Source organism: Podarcis cretensis (genome assembly GCF_951804945.1).
Source record: "Podarcis cretensis genome assembly, chromosome: Z".
NCBI classification, from domain to species: Eukaryota; Metazoa; Chordata; class Lepidosauria; order Squamata; family Lacertidae; genus Podarcis; species Podarcis cretensis.
The window spans coordinates 22,067,313-22,083,694 of NC_137184.1; the positions used below are offsets into that span (position 1 = coordinate 22,067,313).

Consider the following 16,382-nt stretch of genomic DNA (forward strand, 5'->3'; position numbering starts at 1 on the left):
CAGTTAGCGCAGGTAACGCTGATCTAGAATTCTAGATGAACGAGCGTCCTAACTTGGCACGAGCGAGATAGCTTCCTAAACCCATTTTAATATAAATACGAGGTAAGGCAGGAGATGCGCTTGGAGACGAAAGAGCCGCCGTAGTTGCTGCCGTCGCCTTACGCTGCCGTTGCTTCGAGTGGCTTTGAGGAAAAGGGCCCTTCCTAGGAGCGGCCCCTCCAATTTCAGAACTTTCTGCTCTCCTCTGTGATCAATACCCTGTGGCGGCGGCGATGCAACTCGCGGGAAACGGGAGCGGCGGCGGAGAGCAGGTAGCGCAGGGTCGCCGCTGGCGCGCGCTCGGTTGTGCAGCTACCGCTGTCTGCGCCGCAGCCTCCTCCAAGCGCGCCTCCAGAGCGCCGGGGGTTGCGCGCCCTTTATATGCCAGGTGGCCGCGCGTCGTTGCGCGCGCCGCTTTTCAGTGGGGTGGAGGAGGAGGAGGAGGAAAGACTGCGAGTGAAGAGAGGAGAGAGACTTCATAGTATTAAGGGGGTGTGGGGAGAGAGGGAGAGGCAGAAAAGCGAGCGCCAGCTCTGCCTGCCTAGCGGGCGAAGGGAAGCCTCATCTGCCCGTGAGAGCGAGACGGAGAGCGGCGCGGCTGAGGCAACAATGGCAGCGGCGGCGGCGGCGGCGGCGCATTAGGCACCTTCTGAATGGGCAAAAGCAACCCGGGTGGGGGAGGCGGAGGAGGCGAGGAAGCCCCAGCAGCCGCGGAGGAGGAGGAAGGCGGCGGCGGCGAGGAGGAGGAGGAGGCAGCGGCGGCGGCGGCGGCGGCAGTAGTAGTAGCGGCAGGAGGAGCAGGCGCGCCCCCCTTCCTGCCCGGCCGGCGGGAGCTGCGCGGGGCCAAAGCTTGCGGGCGCCGGCTGACACAACTGCGGGGACCCTTGTGCCGCACGAGCCGCGCCGGCGGCTCCATCATCTCCATCTCCATCCTTTTCTCCTCCCAGAGGAGGAGTAGGTGGCGGCGGCGGCGGCAGCAGCAGAGGCACCAGCAGAGGCAGCAGGAGAGGAAGGCGCGTCCACCTGCACGCGCTGGAGCGCCGGGCTCATGGAGAAGCGGCGGCAGTCCTGAGTGCCGCAGCAGCAGCCGCCGCCGCCGCCACCACAGACGCGCTCTCACGCCTGCTGTGGAGCAGCCCCTGCCCGGGCAGGCCTCTCCGCCTCCTTCGCTCCAAGGTAAGCTTTTTTTCCACCCTTCCCCATTCTCGTATCAAGGCGTCGCCTACTTAGGGTGGGTAGACCCTTTTGTGCGAATCCGGCGGGGACAGCGGCGGCTCTTCTCTAAGGCTTGCTTGGCGCTGCAGCTGCATCAGACCAGGAAGGAGGGGAGGGGAGCGCTGATGCAGGCAGCCCGAGCACTGCAATCCTTCGAGGGAGGGCCCCCCCACCTCGGCTCTCTTTTTTTAATACGGAGAGGAGGCCAAATAAGCTGCAGGGATGCGCGCGCGCGCGCGTGTTTGTGGGGGCAGATGATGGCTAGGAATGGCTTTGCTTTCTCTCGCTCTCTCTCTCTTAGGAGAGAGCCTTCAGGTCTGGGTTGCTGGGTGGGGGGTGTCCGCCAGAATTGAAGCATAAATTGTGCCAATCAAAATACCTCCGATCCAGGGCGGTGAGCGCGAGGGGGATTGTAAAGGGTTGAAAGGAAAGGAGGGGGGAGCGTGCGAAGATGGTGGGGGAGCGCATGGTGTTTTAAGTTCATACATCTCTTTTTAGAAAATCTGTCAAAAAAGAAGGGGGGAAGAGAATAGAATCAAAATCACATACCCCCCCCCTTTGTTAAATGCGGGCTGCTTTAAAACCTGAATCCTCCTTGCTGGTTTTCTGTGGAATGCAGGAGCCAGAGGTTACCATAATTAATTAGCAGCTATTTTAATGTATGGTCCCCTGGGTGGGGAGAGGGTAGAAAAAAAGAGAGACTGTGTCTGCATGTGTATGCATGGCATTGAAAATGTTGGCTTGCTAAAAAGTGAATGAGTGCTCCAAATTGGATGTTTCTCTGTGCGTGGATGCATGGAATCTGCTGATTTGGGGATGAAATTATAGGCCCCTGAATTAAAGATTTCAAGATGCCTCCTTCTTGACATCCTGTAGGCTTTCAAAAGTTAAATGCAGCAGCATTTTAAGCCATTTCTTGAGAAGGATAATGCCCACTTTATTTGTGTGCAGAGAAAAATGTTTATCAGATGGTTCTTCGCCAGGGGTGTGATTATTTATTTCATGGCTCATGCTTAGGAATTTACTGTTCTGCTAAATTTTTGAATTAAAGCACTGTGTGTGTTCAGTGCAGGGAGGGGGCTGGAAGTGGATTTCCCTATTGCAGGGGTTGCTCCTCTGTTGGTCAGCAATTTGCTTTAGGTAGCAACTGAGAACTGCTCCACATTATGAAAAGGAAAGAGGTCACTAAGTGATCCTTCCTTGCCATCTTATTCTTTTTACACACTGGCCAGCACATGACTCTGTGCTTCTTGTTTACTGCAGATAAGGTTTTAATGAGGGAGAGAATTACTTTATGGGGGGGGGGGGGGTGTAGTGACCAAAGAATTACCATGAGACCCTAAAAACATTAAAGTTTATTGTCACTTCCCATATTAAACAGGGTAATTGGACAATGCTGGTTGACTATCTGAAACTCTTCCCAAGTGAGAAACGCAGCTATGAATATAATTAACCATCTGTCCAGTGAGAAATTCGAAATTGGGCTTTTATCCTTCATGTTCTTTAGTTTGATGCCTAAATTTATTGACTGCTTGTGCACATGTGCCACACAAGAAGAGGGCTTTGGCTTGCAAAGTGCATTTCACCTGTGTGAATATTGATCATGGACTTTTGGTGTGGTTGTTTTATTAACTATACAGTACTAATTTCAGGTGATATGATAACAGCATGTCAGAGCAGCTCTGCAGAAGCTTAATGATGCAGTAAAGGGTTCACAGACATTGTCTTAAGTGCCACCTAGATAAATGTAGTTCCTACTGAAGATATTTCTTTCTGCTCCCAGCGAATTCTGTATGTTCACATTAATTGAAGAACTGTGCAGAGAGCCAGAAGATATGTGTGTGATATTTTTTTGGTGTGTGTGTGTGGGGGGGGGACTCGTTCTGTGGTCATGTTTCACTTTTCTTTTTATAGCTTTTTCTACCCCTTTCCCCAGTGCCCTGCTAGCTTTTCTCCATAGCCACGTTCCCTTCCTAACTACAAAAACCCTTGCTTTGGTGGCAGAGCATCCGCTCTGCCTGCAGAAGGTGCCATGTTCAAGCCCTGGCATCTCTAGGCACAGTTGAGAATGGCTTCTGCCTGAAGCCACGGATAGCTGCTACCAGTCAGGGTGGACAGTACTGAGCAAGATGGACCAAGGGGATGACTTGGTAAAAGGCAACTTCCTATGTTATTTAGGCACCTATTGACAGAACTTCAGTGTTGCCTTGTAGTAGTCACCTAGCCAACTGTGTGTGTGTTTGTGTGTGCCAGCCTGATTGCTAGTAAGTGAACTATACATATTTGGTGGGGGGCAGGTGGTATTTTATGTTTTGTAGCTTACTCTTTTCAATGGGCTTGGAGTATGTGATGCATGTAAAATACCTATCCTATGGAGGGAGTGACTTCTGTTTGTTTTCCATCAAAAGGTTCTGAAACCATTCAATGGATTGCGTTCCGACGAGTTATCATTGCCTAAAAGGTAGCCTTTCTGAACCTGGTGTTTTCCGCATGTGGTTTGGACTACAAACAGTACAAGCCACTGTGCTGGCAGGTGCTGATGAGAGTCCAAAACATTTGGAGGGCCCCTGGTTGGCAAAGGCCTGACTGTGGTGTCCCGGTAATGCTTTATTAGAAGAAACTTGTTCTTAGGTTCCTAGAGCTACAGTTTTCAGAGTGCTTTAACAATCAACCCCTCTTCACAGGGATTGTGGGAAATGTACATTTTTGAGGGGAATGGGTCTCCTAACATCTCTCAGCACCATGGGCGTAGCCAGGATTTATGTTGGCGGTGGGGGGGGGGGAAGAATTGAGCTATCTGTGACCTGATTGGTCAGTTAGTTAAGTATTTTTTATATATTTACTTGATGGGGGGGGGGGGTAGCTGCATGGGAGCTACGCCATGCTCAACCTTTAGCAAACTACAGCTCCCAGGATTCTTTGTAGGAAGCCATGACTCTATAAAGTGGTATCATAATGCTTTAAATGTATGGCGTGGAATTGGCATTTTCTTCATACAATATATGTATTGGAGTTTGGGAAGGGGTGATCTTGTGGACTTCCCACAGGGATCTGGTTGGCCACTATAAGAACAGGATGCTGGATCAGATGGGCCCCTGGCCAGATCCAGCAGGCCTCATCTTATGTTATTTATCAGTAACAAAATCCAGAGAAGATCCAGTTTTGACTTTGAGCTGACTGGAATATAGTGGGACTGAATATATGGGCCAATGCAGAAAATGGCAATCATCAGCACACTGCTTTTTAAAAACAAATATTTGACAAAAGAACAGACTGGTTAAATAGTCAACAATTATGTAAGCACATGAGTAGGGTCTGACGTGCTGCGTCTCTGTTGAATCAACCTGTTCAGTGAATAAATCTGCTATGCACCACTGCTTTTGTTTCATTTCTAGGAGAGAATAAACTTAACTTGCACATTCTGAATCTCTCTTACCTGTATTAGAGTCTTCTACCCCCAAATCCTAACTTTGGAGAAAGGAGTGCCTATCCTACACACACACACACACACACACACACACACACACACACACACACACGTGCTTTAGAATTCATGTTGACAGTCATTCTCCATTGGTCTGTGTCTTGATTATTGACATTGAAAATGGCAATGGGCCGTGCAAGGCTACATATATTTGGGGCTCTTGGCTTGCAGGGGCAGTTCCAGTGAATAATTATCCTCAAAGCGTTAGCCAAAGGATGGTCATTGAGGAAGTCAGTTGCGCATTATCTTTTCATACATCTGGCTTACAACAAAGACGGTTCAACTGTACTTTTTCTAGCCAAAATGAGATAGTACCAGAGAGGTTTGCCTGTTTCTCCATTTGTTTGGGACTCTCCTTACAAAGTGTTTATTATGTTTAAAAGGCTGTTGTGTGACTTTTCATTATTGATGCTGCTCAGAACATTTTATTCATGATATTGACCATGCCAATAGGATCTTGAACTATATTATGCTTTAATTGCCATGGTGCATGTTTCATATGTAGAATTTTATTGGAATGAGAGCATTCAGTAGAAGGATTTCTTTTAACCAGAGGATTTAAATTTTTCATCCTCTTATTCGGGCAAGCTGCAAATGTCCATTGCCCTTTCTTGAAATTCATTTGTATCTAAGAGAAGGTAATGAAGACCATGGCTATTAAGCAGTAAGTCCTATTGGATTCAATGGGGCTTACTCCCAGGTAATTTCAGTTAGAGTTGCAGGCTCAGATTTTCAAATCTTTGCAGAATGTAGCTGATCCTACTTTCTTGGAAATACAATATCCATTGTTCCATATTTATTAAATTTTGATCTGCTTCCCTTACTCCCAAGTGCCTTTTTGTATTCCTTCCTGAAGACTTGGTGGGCATAATCTGATCCAAAATCTATCAATGCCTCAAGGAAAATTTATGTAACTATGAAGAAGCAGAAGACTTGGAGGCTCCACAAAACTAACTCCCCCTCATATTGCCTATCGTTTTTTGGGTCTGCACTTCAGGTGAGTTGGTGGCAGCAGTTTAAAGACCTTAAAATTGGTGTGTGAAGCAATCAGAATGCCATTGCTGATTAGCAATTGCAATTTACAGCCCATTCATGGCTTTAGACAATACGACTAAAGGAATACTGGGAAGCAGCTCAATCTAACGTGGTACCTATTTTCATCTGGAAGGTAACCATGTATGTGGTGCCAGGCATTTCAAAAGGGGTTTAGCATTCACAATATAGTCAAATTTTCAAAAGGTGATAATCAGTTCTTGTTTACTGAAGGTGAAGTTTTGGGGATAGATGCTGCAGTGGGAGCTGTCTCTAAACCTTGAAGATTTTTTTTAAAAAAATCTAATCCCATTTATGTATGCAAAATATTGAAAAGTCATTCTCTGTAGACTTATTAGGATTGTAGAGTTGGAAGAGACCCCAAGTGACATCTAAACCCCTGCAATGCAGGAATCACAACTAAAGAATCCCTGATAAACCTCTCTTTTAAAACCCTAGTGATGGAGGCTCCATCCCACTACTGAACTGCTCTCACTGTCACAAAGTCCTTACTAATGTTTAATCGAATTGTCCTTTCTTGTAGCATGAATCCATTTGTTTGGGTCCTACCCTCTGAAACAGCAGGAAACAAGCTTGTTCAATCTTTCGTGCATCTTCTCCATGCCGTATATGAAAGTCTCGCCAAAAACAAACAAACATTTTCAGGTATCTCATTGCATGGAAGCCCTGAACACCTTTAGGCACTACAGAACACTGAGCGAACCATTTTCTTTTTCTAGCCCTCTTTCACTGCAAGGGCTACACCATTTAGTCTTCCTTCACTGCACACAGTTACGAAAGGATAGAGAAGAGAACCATTGGAAAAAAAAGGGGGGGGGGATAGGAGGCAGAACCGTAGCTGCAGCATTTGGGAGATGAGAAGAACAAGAGCTCTTGGGAGTACGAGTTTGCACAATTAAAGCCACATATACTAACTTCTCTTGGGCCGTACTTTGCACCTCTGTTTAGTGAGAAGTGTCTGGTTGTGCTTTCCATCTTCCAATCCCAAGTGGGTGGCAGAAACCCTGAGCAGGTGTACGGAGGCATTTTGGTGTGGGTGAGGGCAAACAAGCTGCAATTAAACCAATACAAAGTGGAGGAAGTGTTGCGGGTCACTGATATGCATGGAGGTGTACAAATGTTTCTGGATGGCATTGCACTGTCCCTTAAGGGCTAGCTGTGCGCTTTAGGGATGCATCTGGACATGTGCTTCCTTCCTGAAGAGCTGTAACTCAGTGGCAGAGCACCTGCCTTGCATGCAGAAGGATCTAGGTTCAGTCCCCAGCATCTCCAGGTATGGCTGAGATTTCCTTCTATCTGAAATTTTGTAGAGTGGCTGCCAGGCAGTTTAGGCAGTACTGAGCTGCATGGACCATTGGCCTGACTCTGTATAAGGCTGCTTCTAATGTTATTACATAGATGCAGGTTTTATTGGTGGATAGGTGTGATTTCCTCCCCAGCCTTAGCTAGTTTGTCAATTGCCACTGTATCTCAAGAATTCCAGTCTTGACTCAATGACACTTCAGTTGGTTATGTCCATTATTGTAATGGGACATTGTAAAGACACATGGAATTCAGTGTAAGCAGGTGTAAAATGCTGCACACTGCGGCAAAGAATCCTAACTTAACATATTTTGCTAATGAGGTCTGAATTTGAGGTGACTGACCAGGAATCTTGGTTGTCATGACTATTCATCAAGATCATGGTGAATAGCTTGATGAAAATGTTGACCGAAAGTGTGGCAGCTGTGGAAGGCAAATTCTCTGTTAGGAATCATTACAAAAGGGACCGAAAACAAATCTGCCTCTATCATAACACTGTTGAACAAATCTATGTTGTGGCCGCTCTTGGAGTACTGTGTACAGTTTCGGTCTCCATACTTCAAAGAAAACCATGTATAGCTGGAAAATGTGTAGGAAAAGGGCAATCAAAATGATCAAGAGACTAGAGTTTGCCAGACTTTTTTTGCCCATGGGCACATCTACAAGCCAGAGAATATGCTGTGGGCACCACACACACTGCGACCAAGTACATACCTGCAAGAACGCTCTACCCCACATGTGCCCACTCAACTATTTCCATCTGTGGAACTGGCATTGTTACAGGTGCCATACAGCGATCACTCTGCATTTGTAATAAATCAGTCTTTTAGCAGCCCTCACACTTTGGAACTCTCTTCCAAAGGGAAGGCACCTTCGCTGTCTTATTTCAAGCTCTTTCTTTAAACATTTTGTTCAGGCAAGCCAACCCAGGTACATAGAGTGTTGATATTGGTTTTTAATGATTTGAATGTTGTAGGTCATTTTTAACTGATTTTTTTCTCTCTCCTGATACTATCATTGTTTTATTCTTTTTGTGAACTGCTTTGAGGGTGCTTTTGTGTTGTTTTTACAATCAAGAGGTATATAAATTTGGTGAAATAAAACAAATAAATGCCCAGCACATTTCCTATTGACTCCTATAGAATGCAGCTTAGTTTCAGAGCAGGGAGGGGAACATGTGGGCACCAGACAAGGCTCTGTGAGTGCATGTGCACCCATGGGCATCAAGTTGATGACCTTCAGACTAGAGCAACTTATTTGGTTAACTCCCCTTCCCAGTTCACTAGAGGGATTGAACCTGGGACCTTCCACATGAAAGGCATATGCTGCCCATTGTGTGTTTTTTGGAACACTTTATTGCTGTGCAATGCAAGGTTTTGAGAACAAAGCACTGTTTTGGGGTTTCTTGACAAGGTTTTATCACAATAATTTCTATGCTGTTGCAGGAGTTCAGAAAGACTAATCATTGTGAGGTTACTTGCAGTTGATCCTCATTCAGTGGATGTAGAGATAACAAGCTGTTCGTGCGTGCATTTGGTGGTTTTAGTAAATATCCCAATGAGAAAATGTTACATTTGGGCGTGTTTGGGGGAAAAGATGTGTAAAAGGTGGTGGGGAGAGCATGGTACAGCTTCATAAAGTTATGTATAGCGTGGAGACAGCAGAGAGGTTTTTCTCCTCCTCAGTGTTAGAACCTGGTTCATCTGGTGAAACTGAATGTGGTAAGACTCAGGACAGAGAAAAAGAGCTATTTTTTCTGCCTTGTAGTGATGGCCACCAACTTGGAGGGCTTTAAAATAGGATCGTATAAATTCACGGAGGAGGATAAGGCTGTCAGTCACTGCAAGGCATGATAGCTATGCTCTGTCTTCACAGTTGGAGGCAGTAAATGTTTCTGAATGGGAGTTACAGAAGGGAAAGTGCTCTTGTGCTCTAATCCTGCTTCCAGACTTCCCATTAGGACCTCTGTTCAGTCAGTTATGAGAACAGGATGCTGGATTAGATGGGCCATTGGCCTGATCCAACAGGGCAGTTTTTATGTTGCTTTACATAACGTGCTTTACATGAGGCTGCCTTTAAAGACAGTTCAGAAACTTGGTGCAGAATGTAGGTATCCAGAATACTTGTAGGAGCCAGGGGCTCAAACCATACTGCACGTGGTCTGCATCAGTTGTATTGGCTGCCTGTTTGTTTCTGGCCCCAGTTTAAGGTGCTGTGTTTTTTATTTGGTAACATCGTTTTTATTCATTTTCATCTCTAAGTTATTTAATGTGGTTGCATTTAGATATATCTTTGTTAAAGCATATGACACGCAGCAGCTACATAAAACTGAAAATAAAACAACAATAAGCAGATAAATGTTCCTGAATATATCAACTAAGTTGTCTCAAAGTTATTACAATTTGTTACAGATATGAAATGATGTATAGTAACGTCTATTGCTTAGATCACCGTAGGTCACCATAAGTAAAAGGCATTTTGTGTCAAGAACAATTAGACTGTGCTGCAAACTATGAGTAAACTAGTACACTACAACTAGTACAACTACCACCTACCCCAGCAACATCATCAATGGCTAGGGTTGATGGGAGTTGTAGTTCAGCAATATCTGGAAGGCCAAAGGCTCCCCAAACCAATTCTAGATATTGCTTATCAGTGGGGTGACTACTCTGGGGCCATAGAAGTATGTTATGTTGCTGTTTTTTGTCCTGGACTTGAACCTTTTGGTACTGGTGTTCTTGAGGACTGGGAAATGAGTCTGCCTCCTCCCCTGCCAGCTCCAAGGGTTCTTCAGCAGGTCTCAACACCAACAGAGATTTCATGGGAACTTGCCCACTCATCAAAGTCTGTGGGCTGTCTATTTTGACCTCTGTGAACTCCATAGAATTGCAGAGTTGGAAGAGACCCAAAGGTCAGCCAGTATCTGATGCCTGGCCAGGACTAGGTGTGACACTGTCTGGATATCAATAGATGGATTGCTGATGATGTTTGATGGATGCTTGTTTGTGTGGAAGATGAGGATTAATTTGCAAAAAAGTTTTTTGTAGTTGGCTTGTACAGTACCTGTGATGGAGGGTTTGTTGCATGTGTTATCTTCACTCTGTAAGGTCCTGTTCAGCTCCTCCATACACCAAGTATGGATCATGCTTCTTAACAGTGCTTTTTAGAATGCACTGAACTTCCCAGACATAGCTGGAATACTGGAGTTGGAAATTGCAAAAATGTCTGGGATGTATGGCAACTTCATGTATGGCAAAAAATGCTCAACAACTTTTATGTCTCAAATCTTCCTTTCTTGGGCAAGGTGATTGAGCGCGTGGTTGCTGAACAACTCCAGGCACGCCTGGAGGATGCGGACCATTTGGATCCCTTCCAATCGGGATTCAGGCCTCATCATGGGACTGAAACTGCCTTGGTTGCGCTGGTTGATGATCTCCGGCGAGCTAGGGACAAAGGTGAGAGTTGTTTCCTAGTTCTGCTGGATCTCTCAGCGGCCTTTGATACAATCGACCATAACATCCTTCTGGACCGTCTAGAGGGGCTGGGAGCTGGGGGCACTGTTATACAGTGCTTTCGCTCCTTCCTCCTGGGCCGTGTTCAGAAAGTGGTGGTGGGGGATGAGTGTTCAGACCCCTGGGCCCTCACTTGTGGGGTGCCTCAAGGTTCCGTCCTCTCCCCCATGCTTTTTAACATCTATATGAAGCCGCTGGGAGAGATCATCAGGGGGTTTGGACTGGGTGTCCATCAATATGCAGATGATACCCAGCTCTACCTCTCTTTCAAATCAGAACCAGTGAAGGCGGTGACGGTCCTGTGTGAGTGCCTGGAGGCGGTTGGAGGATGGATGGCGGGTAATGGATTGAGGTTGAATCCTGACAAGACAGAAGTACTGTTTTTGGGGGACAGGGGGCGGGCTGGTGTGGAGGACTCCCTGGTCCTGAATAGGGTAACTGTGCCCCTGAAGGACCAGGTGCGCAGCCTGGGAGTCATTTTGGACTCACAGCTGTCCATGGAGGCGCAGGTCAATTCTGTATCCAGGGCAGCTGTCTACCAACTCCACCTGGTACGCAGGCTGAGACCCTACCTGCCTGCGGACTGTCTCGCCAGAGTCGTGCATGCTCTAGTTATCTCCCGCTTGGACTACTGCAATGCGCTCTACATGGGGCTACCTTTGAAGGTGACTCGGAAACTACAACTAATCCAGAATGCGGCAGCTAGACTGGTGACTGGGGGCGGCCGCCGAGACCACATAACACCGGTCTTGAAAGACCTACATTGGCTCCCAGTACGTTTCCGAGCACAATTCAAAGTGCTGGTGTTGACCTTTAAAGCCCTAAACGGCCTCGGCCCAGTATACCTGAAGGAGCGTCTCCACCCCCATCGTTCTGCCCGGACGCTGAGGTCCAGCGCCGAGGGCCTTCTGGCGGTTCCCTCATTGCGAGAAGCAAAGCTACAGGGAACCAGGCATAGGGCCTTCTCGGTCATGGCGCCTGCCCTGTGGAACGCCCTCCCATCAGATGTCAAAGCAATAAATAACTACCTGACATTCAGAAGACATCTTAAGGCAGCCCTGTTCAGGGAAGTTTTTAATCTGTGATATTTTAGTGTATTTTTGGTTTTTATGGAAGCCGCCCAGAGTGGCTGGGGAGACCCAGCCAGATGGGCGGGGTACAAATAATAAATTATTATTATTATTATTATTATTATTATTATTATTATTATTATTATTATGTCCTGATGTTCACTTTTTGAAATATGGCAAATATATATATATATATATATATATATATATATATATATATATGAGATTGGTCGTGGTCTAGGGTTGATGTAATGTTCCTGACATGGTTCTTGCACTCTCTGTTTTATCCTCCCAAACAGCCCTATATGGTAGGTTAGGCTGAGATGAAGTGACTGGCTCAAGTAACTCCAGTGGGCTTTCGTGGCTGAGTAGGAATTTGGAATTCCCTGCTGCTAATTCAACACTCCCTAACAATACCCCACACTGTTTTAATTCCCGGTGCCTTTCACCAAGTTAGCTGTTTGGTGGCTAACGTGTTGGAGGAGAACAGTGCAGGGAGCCATGACTAACCTATAGGAGGGAGCAAGTCGGCAGTGTCCATGTGCTCCTTTTCATTTGGAATTACGGCTGCGGAACCTGTGGTGAACTTCTGTGTTTTTAGGTTGGCTTAATCTGCTGCCTTCTCTTCTTCTTCTTTAAAAAGGTATTATTCTTTTATCCAGCACCATCTGTGCACAGTTGTTGGAAGCCACAGGAGGGCAGAGTAGTCTTGTGCTTGCAGGTTTCTCACAGGCATCTAGTTGGCCACTGAGATCAGGATGCTGGCCTAGATGGGCCATTGGCCTGATCCAGCAGGCGTTTTTGTTCTTAATGCAATAGAATAGGTCCTTGCCCCTGTTTCTCTTGTGTCAAAACCTAGATTGTAAGCTCCTCTGGAGGTTATTGAAGGCTGCAGCACGGTGCAGGGAGGTGAGAGGTGACTGGTTTTGGCATCAGGGTACTGGACAGAGATCAGAAGGCCAAGATGAGATGACAAAAGACCAGAAAACAAAGGATTTTCTGCAGACTGTATGAGAGCTTAGCTGAGTCCAGGTCATAATTTTTTCAAGGGAACTGAGAGAAATGCCATAATTTTGCTTCTAAATTTTTGTTGGGTTATATCTTTTTAAAAACTGTTGAAAGCTGCCCAGAATACAGTGTGCACAGTAAAATGTATGAATACTCAATTGCTGTTGATCTATGGGTAGGCTAGCCTTCACCAACTTGGTGCCCTCTAAATTTTGGACTATGATTCCCATGTGCTCAGTCTGAGCTGATGGGTGTTGTGGTCCTAACATATGGAGGACACCAGGTTGGCAAAGGCTGGTGTAGGAATTCCTGCATGGAAGTAATACAGCAGATAATCACACCTATGAAAGATCCCAATTGCCTTGTTGGTTGTATGGCAAAAACCTGTATGAAGTCTATGTAACAGGGGGTAGGAAGTCTATGTAACAGGGGGTAGGAATAAAAAAAATTCCTTCCAGTAGCACCTTAAAGACCAACTAAGTTAGTTCTTGGTATGAGCTTTCGTGTGCATGCACACTTCTTCAGATACACAGTATCTGTGTGTATCTGAAGAAGTGTGCATGCACACGAAAGCTCATACCAAGAACTAACTTAGTTGGTCTTTAAGGTGCTACTGGAAGGAATTTTTTTTGTTTTGACTATGGCAGACCAACACGGCTACCTATCTGTAACAGGGGGTAGGAATGACTGAGAAAGCCCTCTCTTTTATTGCTACCTTCAGAAGGAGGGCGCACCCTGAGGAGATCCTGTGTAGATTATCTTGGGGCTCCATTAGGAACTCATAGGAAGAGGCATTTCATTAGGTACAGGGGTGTACCAAGCTGTATAGGTTACAGTCAGTACTTTAACTGAGCCTGGAAGCAAACTGAATGCCAGTGAAGGACCAATGTGATATGTGCATGATGGATGCTTTCAGTTAGTAGCCTTGTTGCCACATTTTGCACACCTGAAGTTTCTGCCCTGTTTTCCAAGGCAGCACTGTAGTAATCTAAACAGGATATTTACCTGAGCATGGGCCACAGAAACCAGGTTATTTGGTTATAAAGGGGCATAGCTGAGCTACACAGGTCTAAGGCACTCTGTGACACTGAGACCACTTGCACCTTGAGTGTCTGTCTTGGATTCAAGAGTACTCTGAAGCTATGAACTTAATCCTTCAGTTCAGGGTTGGGTAGAAGATAGCTCAGGATCTGCTGGTAGATCTCTATCTATGGTAGGTGGTTTGCAGGACTGGTCAGGGTTTCTTAGGGTTTTTTAACAACAGCAGCAACAAAATGATTTTTCCTAGCAGTGGGGTTTTTTGTGTGAGAAACTATGAGCTCCATTCAGTTTTGGTTCTGAAAACAGATTCCTCTGCTCAGAACGTGCTTAGGGGCCCCTTGCTATTTAATTTTAGCTGTGGTCACATAATTTAATGTGCATGGCATTCCCCTAAATAATCTTTGGAACTGTAGTTTGTTAAGGGTGCTGGAAATCATGCTTGTGAGAGAGGAGGAAGCCATGCTTTAAGTGTATGGTCTGGTGTGACCCGTGTTTCCTTGCCCTGGCTCTGGTTGGTAAATCTTGGTAAAGATAAAGGGACCCCTGACCATTAGGTCCAGTCGTGACCGACTCTGGGGTTGCGGCGCTCATCTCACTTTATTGGCCGAAGGAACCAGCGTACAGCTTCCGGGTCATGTGGCCAGCACGACTAAGCCGCTTCTGGCGAACCAGAGCAGCACACGGAAACGCCGTTTACCTTCCCGCCGGAGTGGTACCTATTTATCTACTTGCACTTTGAAGTGCCTTTGAACTGCTAGGTTGGCAGGAGCAGGGACCGAGCAACGGGAGCTCACCCCGTCGCGGGGGTTCGAATCACCAACCTTCTGATTGGCAAGTCCTAGGCTCTGTGGTTTAACCCACAGCGCCATCCACGTCCCGGTAAATCTTGAGGTTGTAGTAAAAAAGAAAGGAAGTCCAAAAAGATTGCCCACCCAGCTTTAGGGGGAGTTAGCCCCATCCCACCCCAGTTAAACACTACTCATCTGGACAGAGGAACAACCTATTAATTGTGTTTGGTTGAGCTTCAGTTTGATGGTTCTCATCCTATCCCGACTGATTATGGCAGGGATGTGGGACAAGCTTGGACATGACTCTAAACAGGGGCAGATAACATTTGCAAGACTAAGGGCCACATACCCTTCTGGCTGACCTTCCAAGGGCCACATGCCAGTGACAGCAGATATGTCTGGAGCAACAAGTGTAATTTTCAACTTTGGGCAGGAGGCTAGTTTCTACATATACACCCTCTCTCTGTCTTCCATCTACACAAGTAAAAGGCATGATTACAGTTCCGAAATGGCAGGGGAACACTTGTGGGTGAAGCAGGGGCACTGGTCTGGGGAGAGTTTGAGGGCTGGATAAAGTAACGTTAAATCGTAGTTAAGCTATGCAACAGCAGGGATACAATCTGTGGGGGACCTCCAGATGTTGCTGGACTACAACTCCCTTTATCCCTGACATTAGACATGCTGGCTAATGGGAGTTGGAGTCCTAACAACAAAGGGAGGGTCACAGTTTTCTCCAGTCTCTGGTTAGGAGTTACATTCAAATTGAGCGTAGCTTTTCAGAGCGGCCTGAGGAACCCCCAGTAAGTAGCCAAGGAATCCCAGGTTTCTCCACAGCATAGTTGTGAAAACCACATTCTTAAGGATATTTGCTAAAGTTATTTTGCAGTTCAGCTGAATAGCAAGATGAGCTATCTTTGGACAGTGTAAATATAACAGTCTTGAAGAAACTGATTATTTCACGTTTCAGGGTGTCGGAAATGGAGCTTTGCATATCATATCTACTACTTAAGAGCTTTTGCAGAAATTGTGTTGCTAACTTCAATTTCATGCCTGCTAGCATATCTGTCTTTGCTGATAACCTAAGACACAACTGGATACTATTTCATTTGTTCTATGCTTTATTTTTTGAGGAGGTGGGATCTTTGGCCCAGAAATAATATATAATAGAGCTTCCTCAGAAACCAATTGCTTTAGTTTACTTGCATTGCAAAGCACTGTGGCTTCTGGTAGTCCCAGTTATGTTTTCGTTAGTGCAGTATGGGGTTATTATAAGCATGTCGGCCTCACCAGATCTAGGAGTTGGAAGAGATCTGTTGCTTCAGCAATGAAACAGCTCACATTGAGTGTTTATATAGGAGTGGGAGGCTCCATCCCCTTCCAGTGCTCTGCCTGGCCCTGATCTGAGCAGGTGATCAGGGATTACCAGGAAAGGAACTGAAAATAAAACTGCCAGTGTCATGGTGCTGTTATACAAATCTGTGGCACTTGGAATACAGGTCTGGTCACCTCACCTGTAAAAGCTTATGGTAGAGTTGGAAAAGATTCAGAAAGGGGCAACCAAAATGATAAAGGGAATGGAACAACTCCCCCATGAAGAAAGGTGGCAGCATTCAGGACCTTTTGGCTTAAAGAAAAGGTGAGAAAGAGGGGACGCGCTAGAAGTTCAAAAATTATGCATGGCATGGAGAAGAGCTCCCTCCCAATAAGACAAACTCATGGGCATCTGAAGAAGTTGAATACTGGAAGATTCAGGAAAGACTTCTTCACAGTGTCTATTTAAATTATGGGATTGACTCCTACAGCAGGGAGTGATGGCCACAAACATGGATGGCAAAGCAAAATATCTGTGCCAGCCAGCAAATGGGTGGAT

The 16,382-nt window shown here is 46.0% G+C and overlaps 1 protein-coding gene across 2 annotated transcripts in view; it reads left to right on the forward strand.

Annotated features, from left to right (window-relative positions):
- Positions 1 to 289: 289 nt before the first annotated feature.
- Positions 290 to 16,382, forward strand: part of NEXMIF (neurite extension and migration factor) — a 233,617-nt gene continuing 217,524 nt past the window's right edge. For both annotated transcript variants that reach the window (XM_079961208.1, XM_079961209.1), the window contains exon 1: positions 290 to 1,215. The gene's annotated coding sequence lies outside the window, so the exon portion shown is untranslated. The remainder of the gene's footprint in view (positions 1,216 to 16,382) is intronic.